A 15785-nucleotide genomic window follows, 5' to 3' on the forward strand; every position below is an offset into this window, starting at 1 on the left:
CGCGCCGCGCGCGCCGTGGGCGGGTCCCGAGGGCGCGGCCCCGCCCCTTCCTCCGGCGCGCGGGCAGTGTGGCGGCGCGGCCGGCAGGGGGCGCTGCGCGCCCGGCGCGCGGGGCGGCTGCGCCGTGGCGGGTCGGAAATGCCGCCAGGGGGCGGTTTAGGATCGCGGCCGCGCTGAGCCCCGCGCGGGCCCCGCCACCGCCGCCGCCCCGGCCCCGGCCCGCGCCCGCCGGACCCCTCCGCTCCGCCGCGCCCGCGCCGCTCCCGCCGCCGCCCGCCGCGCCGCCAGAGGCCCGCACGAGGTGAGCGCGGCGCGCGGGGCCGCAGCGCGCGGGAGGCGCCGATCCAAGATGGAGGCGCGAGGGGCGGGGGCAGCGGGGCCGGGGCCGCTCTCGCTCGCTCGGTCTCCGCGGCGGCCGGGCCGGGAGCGGGCGCTGCCCGTGCGAGGAGAGAGGAGAAGGGGAGGGGAGGGAAGAGGAGGCGGCGCGGGGCGGGGCGGCTCCTGCCGGAGCAACGGGTCCCCCGGGCGCGGCGCTCTTCGCCGCCATCTCATTGTCCCCGCCGGGGCTGCCGGGGGCGCGGGGCCGGGCCGGGCCGGGCCTCCCCCACCGCCGGGCCTGCGCCCCGCTCCGGGCGGCGGCGGCCGCGCCGGCCCCGCAGGGGCGGCGGGGGATGCTCGGGCGGAGCGGGGGTGGCGCTTCCGCCGCGCGGGGCTCGGTGGTGGCGGCCCCGGCCGGCCCCGGGCGGCGACGGCGGCGGCGGAGGGAAAGTTGCGGGAGCCGGTGGGCGGTCCGACCCGCCTGGGCTAGACCCGGCCCGGCCCGGCAGCGGGACCCGGGCCGCCCGAGCGCCTGGCCGGGGTCCAGCAGGACAGGCCGGGAGCGGCCCGGGCCGGGCACGCCCCGCTCCTGTTGCTCATCCCCCGGTACCGGAGCGGCCGCCCCGGGGAGGCCGCACCGGCCGGGGGTCCCGGGGCCGCGGTCCGAGCCCTCGGGGCAGCCGAGCGCGGGCAGTGCCCTCCGAGCGGGGCAGGGGCAGGGGCCGAGCGCCACGGGGGTCCTGAGCCTGCGCTCTGACACCGCAGAGAGGTGCGGGGCAGGGCAGGGGCCGGTGCCGGGACCCGGTGCTGGCAGTGCTGGGCACCACCCGCTGCCTCCGCCCCGCTCCTGCCACGGGACGGGCAGCGGGAGCGCCGGCGGGGACCGAGAGGGACTGGGGAGAAAGAACATAGTTGTGGTGTCCACAGAGCGACTTAAAGGGATGTGACTGTTAATACCAGTGTCAAAAAACTTAGTTTCTGGTAAGACAGTTTGAGTTTAATTAAACTAAATTGAGCTGGCTTGTAAGTATTGATTATTTCGGTTGTGTTCCACACAATCCTGCAGCTGTGCAGAGTTACTGGAGTGATGGCATCTATTAAGTTGTGAGGAACGAAAAACTTCTTCAGGTCACACCACTGATGCAACTGCTCCCAATTGTGTCCTGCAGTGGGGCCATGGGTGACATTAATGCCTGGGTTCAAGCAGCTGAAGACTTGCTCAACTGCTCCATGTTACTACACTGGTGCCAGGGGTGGTGTGGCAGAAGGGTTAGTCCAGGGTCTCTAATCCAAAGCACTCTTGCCTTGTCTGGTGAGATAGAAAAGACATTTGCTGAGTGTTCCTACAGTTTCATCCATCCACGAGCAAGTCACAGGGCCACAAGGCACTATGCAGGTTGTCTGTGGCAAGGTGTTCTGACCATGTGAAGAAGTTCTTTTACAGAATTAGAAGCCACCTTATTCTTTCTTTCTGTCTCAGCTGTGATGATTTTTTGATAGAAAGCCTGAGAAAAGTACACATAGTGGGTGCAGAGGGCTTGGAAATGACAAGCCAACCCGTGATGCAGCAGGATTTCCTGGTGAGCAGGAGGACTCACTTCAGGGTTGTGATTAATCTGAGAGGATGTAATTTTTACTGGCTGCTCACCAGGGAGTGTTGAGTTGAAATTCTGGGTTGCTGCTGCTCATGGGCCCACGTGTGGCTTTACAGCAGTGGGAGTGGGTAGTGGAAGGTCTGTTGCAGAGCTCAGGAACAGTTAGTGCCAGCTCTGGAGCTCAGAGCACCCTGTCCCCCACCCTGTGTGAGAGGGCTGGGCCCTTGGCAGCCCACGGGCTCTGCTGGTTCCTGAGGTACGTGCTGAGGCTGATGAGGTCACTGTGAGAGGCAGCATTTTATGGCCAAACATCCGCACCCGACACACTGAGCTCAGAAGCTGTGGGGGCAGCTGAAACCCTGGGACTGGAACTTTGGTCTGGGGTCTCTGAGCTTTTCAGCTCCTGTCCCTGTCCATAACATGCCCTTATGTTGGGCAGACTTGTATGGGACTTCTGCAACTGCAGTGCACCTTTTGATAGTTGAAAAGGTTTGTGAACATTAAATATTTGGATACATTGACCAAATGAGTTCCTTGGGATAGTCAGAAACTCAATAAGTGAGTATTTTCTAATTTGAAAGGACATGTCCCTCAAATTTGTCCTTTGGATTCTCTCCCTTTTTTTCCCTGTGTTGCAAAGACTTCCTTTGATATAAGGTGGCTAAATACTGGTAATTTAAATAGTATTTTAGTAGGCCCGTGAGCTCATAGAAGTGTATGGATGCAGTGGGATTGAAATGCTAAATTGTGATGACTGTCTAAGAAAAATCCTTTTACTGGGATAAGATCATGCCTTTATTTTTGTGATCTGTTTTCTGGTAACATGCACAATGAACTTTCACCCTGCTGACAATTCCAAAGTGGCAGTTCTGTAGGGAACACAAGACATACTGAGAGCTGCACACTCTCTCCTGAAGCTGTGCAGGAGTGTTAAAGCCTGAATTTGGATGCAGCACTGCTGGGTGGGTGGTTGGCCCCGGCTCTCCCTGTGCTGCACCTTGGAGTGCCCCGGTGTGGGGGTGAGGCTTTGCCTGCCTGGGCTTGGGGTCAGACCCAGGAGGTTATGCTGGATGTGGTGCCAAGATAAGGAAGTGCTTTATCTAAATCTGCTGTGCTGGCTTCAGGACTTAAAATGCCAACCAACATCTGCAAGATACTTCATGCTTTATTCAAAGTTTTGGGATTCACTTGGAGTCACTGTCATTTCCCAGTGGAGCTCTGAAGCTCTGCTTGCTTGCAGTGCCACTGTGTCTGCTCGCTTGGCTAAAGATAGAAAGGACACAGTTGGTTTTCCTTCTGGAGAAGAAAGAGAAAGCCTACAAAGTTTGAATTCACGAGCAGAAAATTGTTTTGTTGTTACCAGCGGCGTTCAGTATTTTGCTTTTCCACACTGGTGTAACTTTGTTGGTTTAGGTGTTCAGTATGTGATCAGAACACAGTGACACATTTCTTTATTCCCTGAGAAAATAGGTGGTTTAGAGAGCATTATTATGACCCTCTGTGCAACTTTTCAGTCTCCAAATACACTTCCAAAACCAAGTGTTGTTTTGCAGAGGTGCACTCTGATTTTTTGAAAGGCAAACCCCACCTTCAGCTGGGTGAAAGAGCTGACGGGAAGGAGCTGCAGGGGGAATCTTCTTGGCTGTGATTTTGTAGCCACTGGCTAATTTCTGCCATGTCCTGTGGAAAGTCTGACTGCAGGCAGTGATTTCAGCACGTGGCAGTTTGTGTCACTCGTGAGACAATGCCCAGGAGCTCCGAGGAACTGTGCTGGGTTTGGCAGCTCTGCAGCATTTCCTCGTTTGCATCTCCACAGGCATTTTGGGATTTTGGAAAATGCTGTTTAATGATTACAGTGTGCTGGAGGTGGCAGGAGGCCTTGGACAATAGATTCACCAGGGCCCAAACTGTCACGTGTGTCCTGCTCTGGACTGTGGGTTCGACATCAACTTGTTAAATCTGGTAACTCTGCTTTAATTTTGGAATATTTTTGGAGGAAATGCCCATTTATAAATGCAGGCAGTTCCAAATTTGGTACAATTGGTGCAAATACAAGGCTTTCCATGCCTTCAGGCCCCTGAGTGCTCTTGGCCAGTGCTCCCACCTCTGGGTACGGAGAGTCTCAGCTTTAAAAGACACAAAAGGGCATTGGCTGCACATCTTTTGGTGGGAGAGGCCTCTCAGCCACAGCTCTCAGCATTACTGGGCACAAGAGCTTGATGTGGCAGCGTAGTGTGAGTTCCAGCCACACAGTGATTGATCTTTTATTTCAGAATTAAAAGCCGGAGGTTGATTTCTTTAACCTGTCCTGCCTCAGCTGAAGAGCAGGTTGTTTCAGGTGGTTCCCAAAAGTAATGTTTTAACTAGAAAGCAGCATGAGGCACCATCCAGCCAACTGTTCCTTGCTGTGCAGGGTGTCAGCGGCGTATACGTTATTTATTCTGTAAATAAATCTAATAAGTCTGTATTCTGTAACTCTCCATATAGCAGACTTGTATTATATTGGCAGGTTTGCTGAGTGAACACAGTGTTGACAGATTGTTCAGCTCATAGAAGATATTCCTTTGTAGAGTTACATAGGGATTGTCCTGTGTGTCAGAAATGTTTCTAAATGTCAAATATTTTTCTACAATAAAATAGCAAAAATCAAAACAATTCGTCTTGGATACATTCTTTTATATACTAGAGCATAGCTTGTGGTGGTGGTTTTGCAACCAAAGGTCAAATAATAAGCTCAGTGTCTGTTTGCTCTCCCCCCCCCATGAAGCTTTGTCTCTCTCCTTTTAGAGCTGGAATCCCCCAGGACCAGGAAGATACCAACATGTTTGTGTTTATAAGTGGAAAATGAAACTTCATTAGGAAATGGGTAATGAATTCCATCTTAACTGAATGATAAATGTGCGTGTTTTGTATTGTTAATTCCTAGGGCTGTTCATTAGGACCCCATGAGGTTCTTGCTGCCAGTGACATTGCACAAGATGGTTGAGCTGCTCTGCCACAGCTGAGAGACGAGTCTGTGTCTGTCTCCAGAGCCTGCACAGCTCTCCCTGTTCCTTTGTGCTTGTGCTGCTGCTGCCCTGACCTTTCCCTGAGCCAGCTGAATTCCCTGCTTGGCCAACCCATCTGCTTGGGAGGGGCATTTTTCTGCCCAGTGAATGAACTGAATCAGGTCATCAGAGTAAGGAGTTGCTAGAGGTGATGCAAGGTCAGTGGCAAGAATATTTTGGGGGAAAAATGGTGCTGGCTGTGGATCCCCTGCTGGCCCAGATGGGAAGTTCCGCCCTCTCAGCTGTGTGTGCTGGCCCTGGGGTTGTGTTCACGGGATTCCATCACCATGTGTGAGGTCAGGGCTCCTGTGGGTAACTCACCTTCCCTGAGCTCCCTCTGCCAGCTTTGTTCTTCCCATCTTTGCAGCTGGTCCTGTCTGCCTTCCCATGAGTAACTTGCTGTCATCAGCAAATTGTTGGCATTCTCCTCCTTTTCCAGATGTGAGAGTGTCTAAGTGTGGCCTCCAGCTCATACTCAGAGTGTCACAGAATGGTCTGGGTTGGAAGGGACCTTAAAGCTCAGCTCATTCCACTCCTGGGCAGAAACACCTTCCACTGGACCGGGTTGCTCCAAGTCCTGTATTCCTGTGGGACTTTCCTGGTGGCCTTGCTCTGTTGTCAGAGATGCCCATTTGGTTGCTCTTTCCTTACCACATAACCTGTCCATGCCAGGCCTGTTGTTGCCATGGCAGCTTAATTAAGAGCCGTTTGTTAAATGTCCCTTGGAAATTAAAGCAGGCTTTGTCCATGGGTGTGTGCCCCTCTGAGACACTGCTGGAGGTTTGTGGAACTTGCCTTTCCTGTGCAAAAGGGAGGTTGATTTCCCAGTCTAAATGCAGTTGTTTCTTTAGCTGCCTATGGATCTATTTTCTAGAATAGTTTTTGCTAAGTTAGGCTCCCTGTAACATCAGTGTTGGGTGAGGGAGTAAACACAGCTATGAATTGTGCTCAAGAGTAAGCACTGCTTCAAGCAGTAGCATTTTTTGAAGGCTGTGTTTCTCTGGTTCACTGATGTGGCTTCTTTGGTGTCTGATAGTTTGGTTTTTCCTGTAGTTTTACTTTAATAGGACACTGCTTTTGGGAGAGGAATTAAAAGTCTCTCTTCTAAGAAATGAATATTTTTTAAAATGTAGAGGAACTAATATATTTTGGGATCTCTGTTTTCCTGCATTCAGTGGAAATTGGTTCATAGACAGATCATGATTGATAGTGGAATTGGAGAAGAGAACAGGCAGAAGGATGTGCACACACAATACAGTCCTGTAGGCCTGTTTTGTTGGATACCGGGCTGGGAAAACCCCTCAAACAAACCAGCAGGGTTGCAGTGATACCGTAAAGCAAATAATACAACACAGGGAGTGCAAATCAGTGCTGCAGAGATCGCCCAGAGTGCAGGGCCGAGGTGTGAGGGGCTGCCTTGCCCTGGCTGCTCCCAGACTGTGCTCAGCCACAGTGGCCCTGCCCTGCTGTCCCTGATGCTCTGGCCAGGGCAGTGGGAGTCAAGCAGAGCTCAGGTGGCAAGGGAAGCTCTCCAGCCTCAGGAAAGGCTTCTTGGAAAGTGCCCCAGTTCGGGCTGCTCTGCCCTCTGAGTTACAGATCGTGGCTGATTTATTCCTCAGCTCCTTTCTGTCCCACGGTTCCAGTGTTTTCCTTAAGCTCCTCAAGGTTTTTTCTATTTTAGCGCTAGATGATTGTTCTGCTTGTATTTACAGAAATCAAACAGAATTCACCGATAATGGGCCTCAGAAAAGGATCGGTATAGCTGCTCAGAGGAAATGGCATCACTTCTGTGGCTTTGTGCATCTCTTTTGTCTTCCCCAGTCAGGAGTGGTTTTTCTTTTTTTTTTTTTTTAATATCTGTTGTTTCTGTAAGCTCCATTTGGAACAGTTTTCTCTGCCAAAGCAGTAAGATGGAGCTGAAATTTAATTCCTGTTTCTAAATGTTTTAGGGAAGTTTCAAGTACTCATTACTGTGCTGTTGTACAAGATGCTGGACACGTTCAGAACCCAGAGAGTAACAGATATGTGGAATGTTGTACTGTTTCACTAAAAATGGCCAGTCTGGATTATGGCAGCCCTGTCCACTTGCTGAAGTGCAAGAGAGGATGGTAGGTTGGACGACAGTGAGAACTTGTGGTTGGGCCCTTTCAAATATCCCCAACACTGGAGTGTGACCTGTGGCAGAGGAGGGAGGCTGTTCTGCACAGCCTGTGCCCTGGCTGAAGGTTTCCTTGCTGGTACAAGTGGGAGAACACAGAAAATAGTCTCGTTTCAGGTGTAACCCTCTGGCACTGCCAGAAAAGGAGTGGAAGTGAAATGCCCCATTTCTTGCTTTTTTTCGGGGTGCATTTCAATGTAAATTGTTACAGTTTTCTCCCCAAAAGAAACCAGAGAACCTGCTGATCTTTTGCTTTGCAAAGGGGAGTCTTTACACACCTGTGTTGCTTTGGTGTGACTATAAAGCACCAGCCTCATGGACTGAGAGCACTGGTGGGGGGTTTATGTAAATTCTCTTGCCTGAGGTGGCTGTTGGATTGGAAATGTCTTGGCTTTGAGGTCACTGTTTCTGAGTGGCCATTAGAGCTGGTAAGACAAGCTTTTTCCTTTCGTATGCCTTACTTTGCTGATTCCTCTTGCTGGTTGTTGATTCAGGGCCGTTGGTGTCCTGGTGGAAGGCTGAGAAGGAAAAAACCAGGGCATTAGGAATCAAGGGCAGTAAAGTGTCACACTTGAAGGGGGGAGAGTCATTGTCAGTTATTGCTGCCATGATTTCCTGGACATTTTGTTTCCCTTAGGCCAGTGTGTTGTTACAAAACTTTTAAAGACTTTTCTAAACTTTGAGGTGTTTTCTTGGTGATTTCTGTCAGGCCTTTTGCAGGAGTGTCATTCCTCAGCATCATCCAGAGCATTCCTGCAGAACCTGGAGTCTCTGCAGTGCCAGGAGGTACCACCAGCATTTTCTGTACTGAGTTTGGGGTGTTGGCAGGGTGGAGTTCATTTTGCTGTGAAAGGCACAGCTGGGAATAACCCTTTCTCATTTTCCTTGCCCATAAATTTTTGGCAGTCAGCTCCTTTGTTGCCTGTCCCTCAAAGAGCTTCCTTGCCCTACCATCTTGCTTTGATAACACCCCCATCCAGAGCTCAGCTATTGTGTCTGCCTCTGTCCTGAGGGCCACGTGTTGATCCTCTTTGTGCTCGTGGCCGCATTCAGGCCGTGTCAAAGATAATGGCCCTCAGTGACAGTGATCACAAAGAGCATTCAGTGTGGGACAAGCAGCGCTGATTTGTGGCTCCCCACTTCCCATCTCTTCACCCACAGGACTGGGCAATGACAAGCAGCACCACTGTGAAGTGTCACCAAGTGCCACTGGAGTTATTTATGCTGAGTGCTGAGTGCTGGGGGTGTTCTCTGGCAGGAGAGCCTGACACAGGGGAAGGCTCGTGGAACTGAGTGCTCATGGAACTATTAGATCACGGGGATGTACAAAAACACTGAGCTGCAGATCTCTGGGAGAAATAAATTCACAGCGAGGTCCCTTTGCACCAAATAAAGGGACAGGGTGGGCAAAACAGGCTGTTCTGTCACAAGCTGGTGGAGAAAGTGTCGTCCATAGAGACTGCAGCGCCTGCGGCCCCCTGAACTCGCTTGTTTTATGCATCTGTAAGGAAAAGGTGTCCTGTTTAACCTCTGGTCAAGCCGCTGGGTGTTCCTTGCGTGCCAGGCACTCGGAGAAGGTTCAGAAGCAGCATGAGTGGCTCAGGTTACTGTGAGAACTGGCCTGTTCTTCCTGCCCTGACGTCACTGGCAGAGTTCCTGGAGCAGAAGCTGGAGCTGAGGAGACAAAAAGCTGTGGGGAAGAAGGGAAAGAGCTTGTTGGTAGAAGGTTAGAAATGATCTGAATATCATCTTACGTTCACCAGACTTGCCTTTTAAATGCCAACAAAGACCAGAACTTTCAGACACAGAACAGCCTCCTGTGTATTATATTTACTTCGCTGGGAGTTGAGGCTGTTTGGGGCTTGGCTGATGGGACTTTCTGAATCCTCAGGGGGAACTTTGGTTTTCACATTGTTGTAGATGGCTTGGATGAGCACGCCTGTGGTTGAGATGGGTGTTGTTAGGCAGTTGCTCCAATCTTGTTCCAAATAACATATTCCTCTGACAGACCAACCTTCCAGGCTGGAAATTCCTGTGTTACACTTTTAGCTGCAGATTGATTGTTTTTGTGGTGTTCCAACAGAACTTACTCAAATTAATTTTTGAATATGAGGTTAAGGAGGGGTTTTTGGCTGTGGTAAATGTGCATTTATTTTTTTCCTATGGATTTCAGTGGGAAGCTCCTCTGAGCTTTCCTGCTTCAGGTTAAAAGGCCTGTAGTTGACCTGTTCTATGGCTTTAATTAGATGGCTGTTACTTAAAAAAAAGTCTGGTAGCTTGACTGGTTTATAATTGTCTGCCAAACAGTGTAGCTGGGTTGGGAGTGCAGGAACTGTTTTTTGCAGATTTTGCACCAGGAGCAGGTTGTGTTGCCACATGGAGAGTGACCTCCACTGCATCCTTGCAGGTCTGTGGGGAGGGAAGGGAGCCTGACAGACATCAGTCTGGTCCTGTGGGAACACGAGCCATTCCTGCACACCAGCCTGGCTAAGATGGAGTTCCCCAGGCTTGAAAACCAGCCTGGCAATTCTTTGTTGCCCTAAAACTGCTCCAAGGTGGGTCCTGTCAACCAAGGGCCTTTGGTGCTATATCCATGTTTGCTCCAGTGCAGACAAGTTCCTCAGGTCTCAGATAATGACCAAATGTTTTCCCTAACTTTGTTTAGGACAGAACATTTATTTTGGATGAAATCTTCCAGCGGACTCCAACAGGCACCGGATGGGAGAGTAGTAAAAGCAGCAGGATTTGTGTGCTTGGGCAGTGTAGGATGTCAGAGTGGAATATGAAAGAGCCATGTGAAGTGCTTCTAACCTGGCCAAAAGGTGGCTGCTGAGGTGGAGGTCAGAGCTGTCAGTGCCCCCAGGTGTGTTATGAAGGTGAGCAGGAGTGTCCCTGCAGGGACCACACCAGTTGTGCTGTGACCCCCGAGCGGAAGGTCCGTCTGTTGGGGGGCTCTTGAGTGACTTTTTTGTTGCACTGTGTCTGTGCCCTCACTAGTGGGACCCAGTGCCTCTGATACCTTTGCACCTGTTCATTCTAAATATCCTGATCCTATGTGATAAAAACTAAGACCACCCTACCCCCTCCATATCCTGTCCGCTGAATCTCTGTTCCTCACTCTGCAGCTGATGAGAATTTTCCTGTGTTACCAGCACAGGTTTAACCTTGCAGTGTGTTTTCTTTAGGGCCACTACCCTAAGTGTTCAAGTGGTTAATAGCTTCATATAATACGTGCTCTGCCTCTACCTCTGGCTGCCAAGCAGAAATATGCTATTATTTTGTCCCATAATTATTTTCCTTTAGGGACAATAGTTTATTTTGAAAATTGCGAAGCTTTTGTCACTTACATGGGACGTTCTGCATAATGAGAATATAAGCCAGAAATACTTTCATCATTGAAGTTTCATTTAATGAATGAACAGGTATCGGGATGTGTTTATTTTATTTGTATTTTTTTCACTGATTTTTTGTGCACTGCTGGAATCTCTAGGGACACAACTCTGTGTCCAAATTCATCCTGCTTTTACAGCCATTAAGGGATATTAAAACTAGTGTTCAGAGACCTCTATCCAGTCTTGTTTTACTGCAACAATGGACTTGTACTACAGTGCTTATTTATTTACTTTTGTGGCTCTTTCTGGCCTTTCTTTTTCCTGAAATAACACTGAACAAACAAGAAAATGGAAAGAGACCTTGAGTTAATCCCTTTCTCTGTCTTGGGGGAAGATAATTTACAATATTCCTGACAGATGCTTGTCTAATTTCTTAATTGCTGGAAATTTCACTGCCCTTCCTAAGCAGCTTATTCCAGTGCTACATATTCTTGCTGACTGGTTTTTGTTTCTGGTGTTTAACTGACACATCCTATGGATAGCTTTGGCCTTTATTTGGTCATCCTGAGCTATTTCTGATGTACCTAAATGAACATGAGCTGTCTTTTTTTCCTTGATCTCTAACACAGTCTGTGTGTTTGTATTTGAGCTTCTCAGTGTTTCCTCATAGATGCTGTTTCTTTGCCTCCTGATCCAGCCTCACTGCTCTGTAGACTTTCTCCTGTCAGTTCCTATCTGGAAGCCCAGGCTGGGCACCCTGCTTTGCTTTGCTGGTTCAGCAGTGCTTGCTGGCTTGTCCTTCATTGATTTGTTGTGCTGAGCTCTTCACGAGGGCCCATTGCCCTTCCTTTGGTTTGGAGCTCAGGTAAGGCCTGTGGGCCATCCCAGGGTTTGAGATTGTGCCTCAGCCTGTGCCTGGATATCCAGAGTCACTCCTGGTTCCTGTCCCAGAGGGGCAGGTTCATCCTTTCCGCAGATGAGGGATGGAAAGGGGTTGGGAAGCAGCTGGCACAGGTGCTGTTTGCCCCAGCAGGTTTCCTGAGTGGTGAGCAGGAGGTGCAGTGGAACGTTTGGGTGATCACACAGGAGCTCCCTGCTGGCTCTGGTGGAGCAGAATCAGGCCCCTCCTGTTTGATGCAGCTCCTGGTGCAGTTGTCTGGTGTCATTTGATTATCTGCAGTCTTCAATATTCATGAGGAGCCGTGAAGGAGGAGGCTGCCTTGTTTGTTCAGCATCAAGCTGTTGAAAGCATACCTGGAGCATCACTTTCTCCACCTCCTTTGATTTCAAATGATGCTTTTTTGTTGCTATAACATGGTACAAATCTTCATGATGAATTCTGACAATGCAGAAATAGGATTTGCTTTTTTGTGTTAAAAGTATAATGGCAGCTTTAGGAGGAAAGAAAAAAACTGGGGAAAAAATTAAAACATGCTACAAAGGTGAAAAGGGAGTCAATTTAATGTGAACACAGTCTATGTTTTACAGAATTCCCCTAAAATTTGCTTGGGAAACAGCTGTTTTCCAGCATGGACAGTATTTCAGCTTTTCTTTATTCCAAACTGTAGGTATATTTTTGTACCAAACAAGGCAGTTTTAAATCAGTCTTTCAGTTCCGACATCATTAGCAACATTTATTTATTATCTGTCTGCATCCTGGACTCCTACTATTCCAGTATTTGTTTCCTATCAGATTATAATCTTCAGTGAATAGCTTCAGACATAGATCTCGTTTGCTACTCTACTGTTTTGGGTGCTTGGTGATTTGAAACTTGGATTTCACTCCTTGTTTGCTTATCTTGAAACTGCCTCTTGCTGCGTTTTACAATCTGATTTGTCTTGGGACTGTTGGTGGAGGTGGGATGAAGGTTTAGAATTGCAAAGGACCTGGCTTGTGTTTTCTGGGCTTCACTGAATTTTGCTCATTTAGTAGTTTTACATTGATGAACATACCTAATCTTTTTTTTAGTGCATTTTTGTTCTCAATTAGTGCTTTCCCACCTCTTTTTAAGGTGACAATCACTGCTATCACCTTTGCTGCCCTCCTGTCACCCCAAGTGTCTGCTTGGGACTGTTGAGCCTCTCCTGCCTCCACCCTTGGCCCTGCTTTCCTCAGGAGCAGTTTGGCTCCTGCCTGGAGCACCGGGGCCCTGCCTGGCAGGACTGGGGGTTGTTCCAGACCTGCAGCTGGAGCGAGTGCTCCCTGCAGCTCCCAGAACAGACCAGGGGATAAATAAGGGTGTCCCCCTCAGCACTGACAGTGCTGTCTGCCTTGGCCAGTGGTGCTTTGGGAACACATTTCTGTGGCTCTCAACCCGAGGGAGCTTCATCTGAAACTGGGCATTTTACTGGGTGAGCAGCATCCAGTCCAGCAGTAATTGAAGGGGCCCTGAGATAACTTGGCTGGCTCTCTGGGAATATGGATTTCTTCCCTGTCACTGCAGCTGGGAGAGTGTCAGTGCTTTATTCTTCAAACGGACCACCTGGGGAAGCTCATCTTTGTCATCATATCTCCTGTCTCACCAATATGTCACACTTTCTAATAGACTAGGAAGAGCCTAATCATCAGTCTCTTACTTTCCCTTCTAAGAGCCCTCAAGTATCCAAGGAAAAAAGTCCACTGCTCTCAGATCTCTTGGAGGTTTGGCACTGTGTGTGTAAAAGGTACTTGACTTAATATGTTCAAATCCACCTCCATTCAGTCTCACTCTGGTTCCATCCCTGTAGTGCTCAGTTCTGCAGCTTCCCCTCTGCTCTGCTCTGTTCAGAATGTGCAGTATTTTGAAGAGTCCTTTCCTTGATCAAGCTCCAGAGTTTTCCTGCCCCTGCTTTTCACAGTGGCTGTGTGTGAGTTCTCACTTCACAGACTTCATAGTTGAGTTTTCAAGCAAGAGAAAGTTCGGAGTTTTTTTTGCAAACTTGTAGCTCTCTTATCTGAAATTAAAGTAAGAAATCTAAGAAAAAGAAACTCTGTTCCAGAGCAAAACAACAGCCAGCTGAAAGGGGAAGCTAAAGGGCTGAATGTGGGCTATAACAACTGGAAGCAGATTTTCTTGCTTCTCCCAGCTCCAAACTTGATGGGTCAGCACTGGGAGCAAGAGCCTCACCAGCCAGTGGTTTGTCCCTAAAATCATCCTCTGAGTTAGGAACTGTGTTTTTGACTTTAAGGATTCCTTTTTCCTGTAACCTGGGGCTCAGCTCAGAAAAGAGGTGACAGACTTTAAATGTTCATTTCAATCTTACCTTGGTCTTGTGATACACATTTGTTGACTTGAGGAAGCTGTTATATTTGCAAGTCAGTATTTAGCTACTGTGCTATTTATTTTCTCTTCCATTTCCCTGTCATGTGGTTTAATTTTATCCAAGTCTTTATCATTCTGGGAGTTTGTAAGCAGATTAGAAATTAAATTGTACAGTAGAGAACACAAATAAAAAGAATTATAAAGTCCTTCCCATTAAAAATGATACTTTAAAAAGTGTTCTGGTTCCCATTTTTCTAGTGAACTAAAATCTCATTCTCTTTTCCTTTTCCCTCCTATGACAATTAATCTCATAACTCATTCTCCCAGATCATTCTCCTGTTGTTTCAGTAAGGTCAGCAGCTACTCTAAACTACAACCCTTTTTCAAGTGTGGCTGCTAAATTGCATTTTCATGTTAGAAATAGCTCCTGTCTGCAAAGGGAACACGGCCACTGCTTTGCAGAAACGTTTGCTGTTCCACTCCTGCTCACTGCTGGTCGTGTCAGGGCTCCCTCCTTTGAGGAGCACCTGAGAACTCGTGGAAGAGGCTTTTGTACCCCTTGGTAAGGAGCTCATGAAACTTCCTTTACCTTGGAATTCAGGATTTTCTCAGCACTGCTCTAGGAATGCTGGAGAGATGTTTTGAGCTTCGGTGTGAGAAATTTTCCTGAAACTGATAACTTAATTTTGCATTCTGTTGATCTGCCCAGTGTATCTGGAACTGGGAGATGTCTGTATTGACTGCAGTTAATATGTGAATAAAACATAAAATACATGGTATTATGTGTCATATGTATAGATATTATATATATCATATTTAAAATGAATAAAGGAGGAAGATGTTGAAGCGTTCCCTGAGTTCTGACTGCCCAGGAAGGTCCAGGGCTGGCACTGGAGCTGTGGAAGCTGCAGTGCCCACAGGTCTGCCAGGTGGGAACTGCAGTTGGGTCACAATGTCTGCAAGGGCAAGTCCTGCTCACACTCTTGGCTTGGAATGGTACCTGTGGAAACAGAGTTGTAGACAGGATTGGACTTCACTTTTTTTTACTGAAAAGATGTAAGAGGAAAAAAAAAACAGGTGTAGAAAGCTCAAACTCAGGGAAGGATGGAGTTTTTGCTCCATGTATTGAATGGGAATTACCTGCAAATTCTCTGGGAGCTCTGTATTCAGGAGTTGTTGTTGGTATGAAGGATGTGTGATCTTCAACATGTGCATTTTAAACGTTGGAGACCCGCCTTAGTATCCAGTGCAGTGCAGGTTTCAGCCTGCAGGGAACACAGGTGCCTTCCATAGGCATTGCAGGAGTAATTCCCAGTGTTCCTGGAAAACGGCACTGAGCCTAAATGGGTTAGTTAAAAAAGGTTCCATTTTCTCTCCTTGGCAGTCTTAAGACCAGATTTATGAGCATTTTTGATACAGAAGTGTAAAATGAATGATGGGAGTGGCAGTAGGGCTGCCCAGCTTTGGAAGTGCACATTCCTCTGTGGTTGGCTCTTCCCAGCAGGAATGGGAAGGCCAGTTGGCACAGCCCTGCACTGTGTCCTGCTTCCCAAGGGGCTGGGGACAGGCCGACTGCACGGCGTGCTATGATGTTACAAATGCAGCCCATCCTGCTCCAAACCCGTTATTTCAAGGCAGAGTAGGACAGGGACAGGAGAAGGTGGTAACAGGAGCAGGCCAGGCCAGCTGAGGTGCAGAGCAGGAGGTGGGACTGCCCCGCCTTCCCTGCCGCTCCCAGCCTGCCATCGATTCCTGCTGCACTGCAAATGTGGAATTAATGCTGAAAAGAGCCACCAGCAATTTGGAGTGCATTGAACACGAGCTGGATAATGAAGTAGTGGGGTGAGCTCAGCCACATGAAATGGGAGAACCTGTCACATCTGTAGTATTAAAGAGCTGTCTTAATATTAGAAAACTGCAGTGGTGGAGTACTTGGTAATTGAGAGTATTTAGCATTAAAAAGTCTGAATGAGGTAATTGAGGGTATTAAAATGGCTGCAATAGAATTTGAATACTGAAAGTTTATAGAAGCCCTAAGCAGTAATTAAGGATGCTATTTTAATATATAAAATTTATTAAGGTTGAGCAAAGAA

General features: G+C 48.7%; 1 protein-coding gene across 5 annotated transcripts in view; it reads left to right on the plus strand.

Moving 5' to 3' along the window:
* STAG1 (STAG1 cohesin complex component) overlaps positions 1 to 15785 on the plus strand; it is a 194606-nt gene that overhangs the window by 828 nt on the left and 177993 nt on the right. For 2 of the 5 annotated variants that reach the window (XM_071566920.1, XM_071566924.1), the window contains exon 1: positions 138 to 301. The exons of 1 other annotated variant lie outside the window; for it this stretch is intronic. The gene's annotated coding sequence lies outside the window, so the exon portion shown is untranslated. Of the gene's footprint in view, positions 1 to 137; positions 302 to 4738; positions 4780 to 8778; positions 8845 to 15785 lie in introns of those variants that run through there. 2 more of the 5 variants (XM_071566922.1, XM_071566921.1) reach the window with 2 other exon arrangements.

The sequence above is a fragment of the Pithys albifrons genome, chromosome 11 (assembly GCF_047495875.1).
Source record: "Pithys albifrons albifrons isolate INPA30051 chromosome 11, PitAlb_v1, whole genome shotgun sequence".
NCBI lineage: Eukaryota > Metazoa > Chordata > Aves > Passeriformes > Thamnophilidae > Pithys > Pithys albifrons.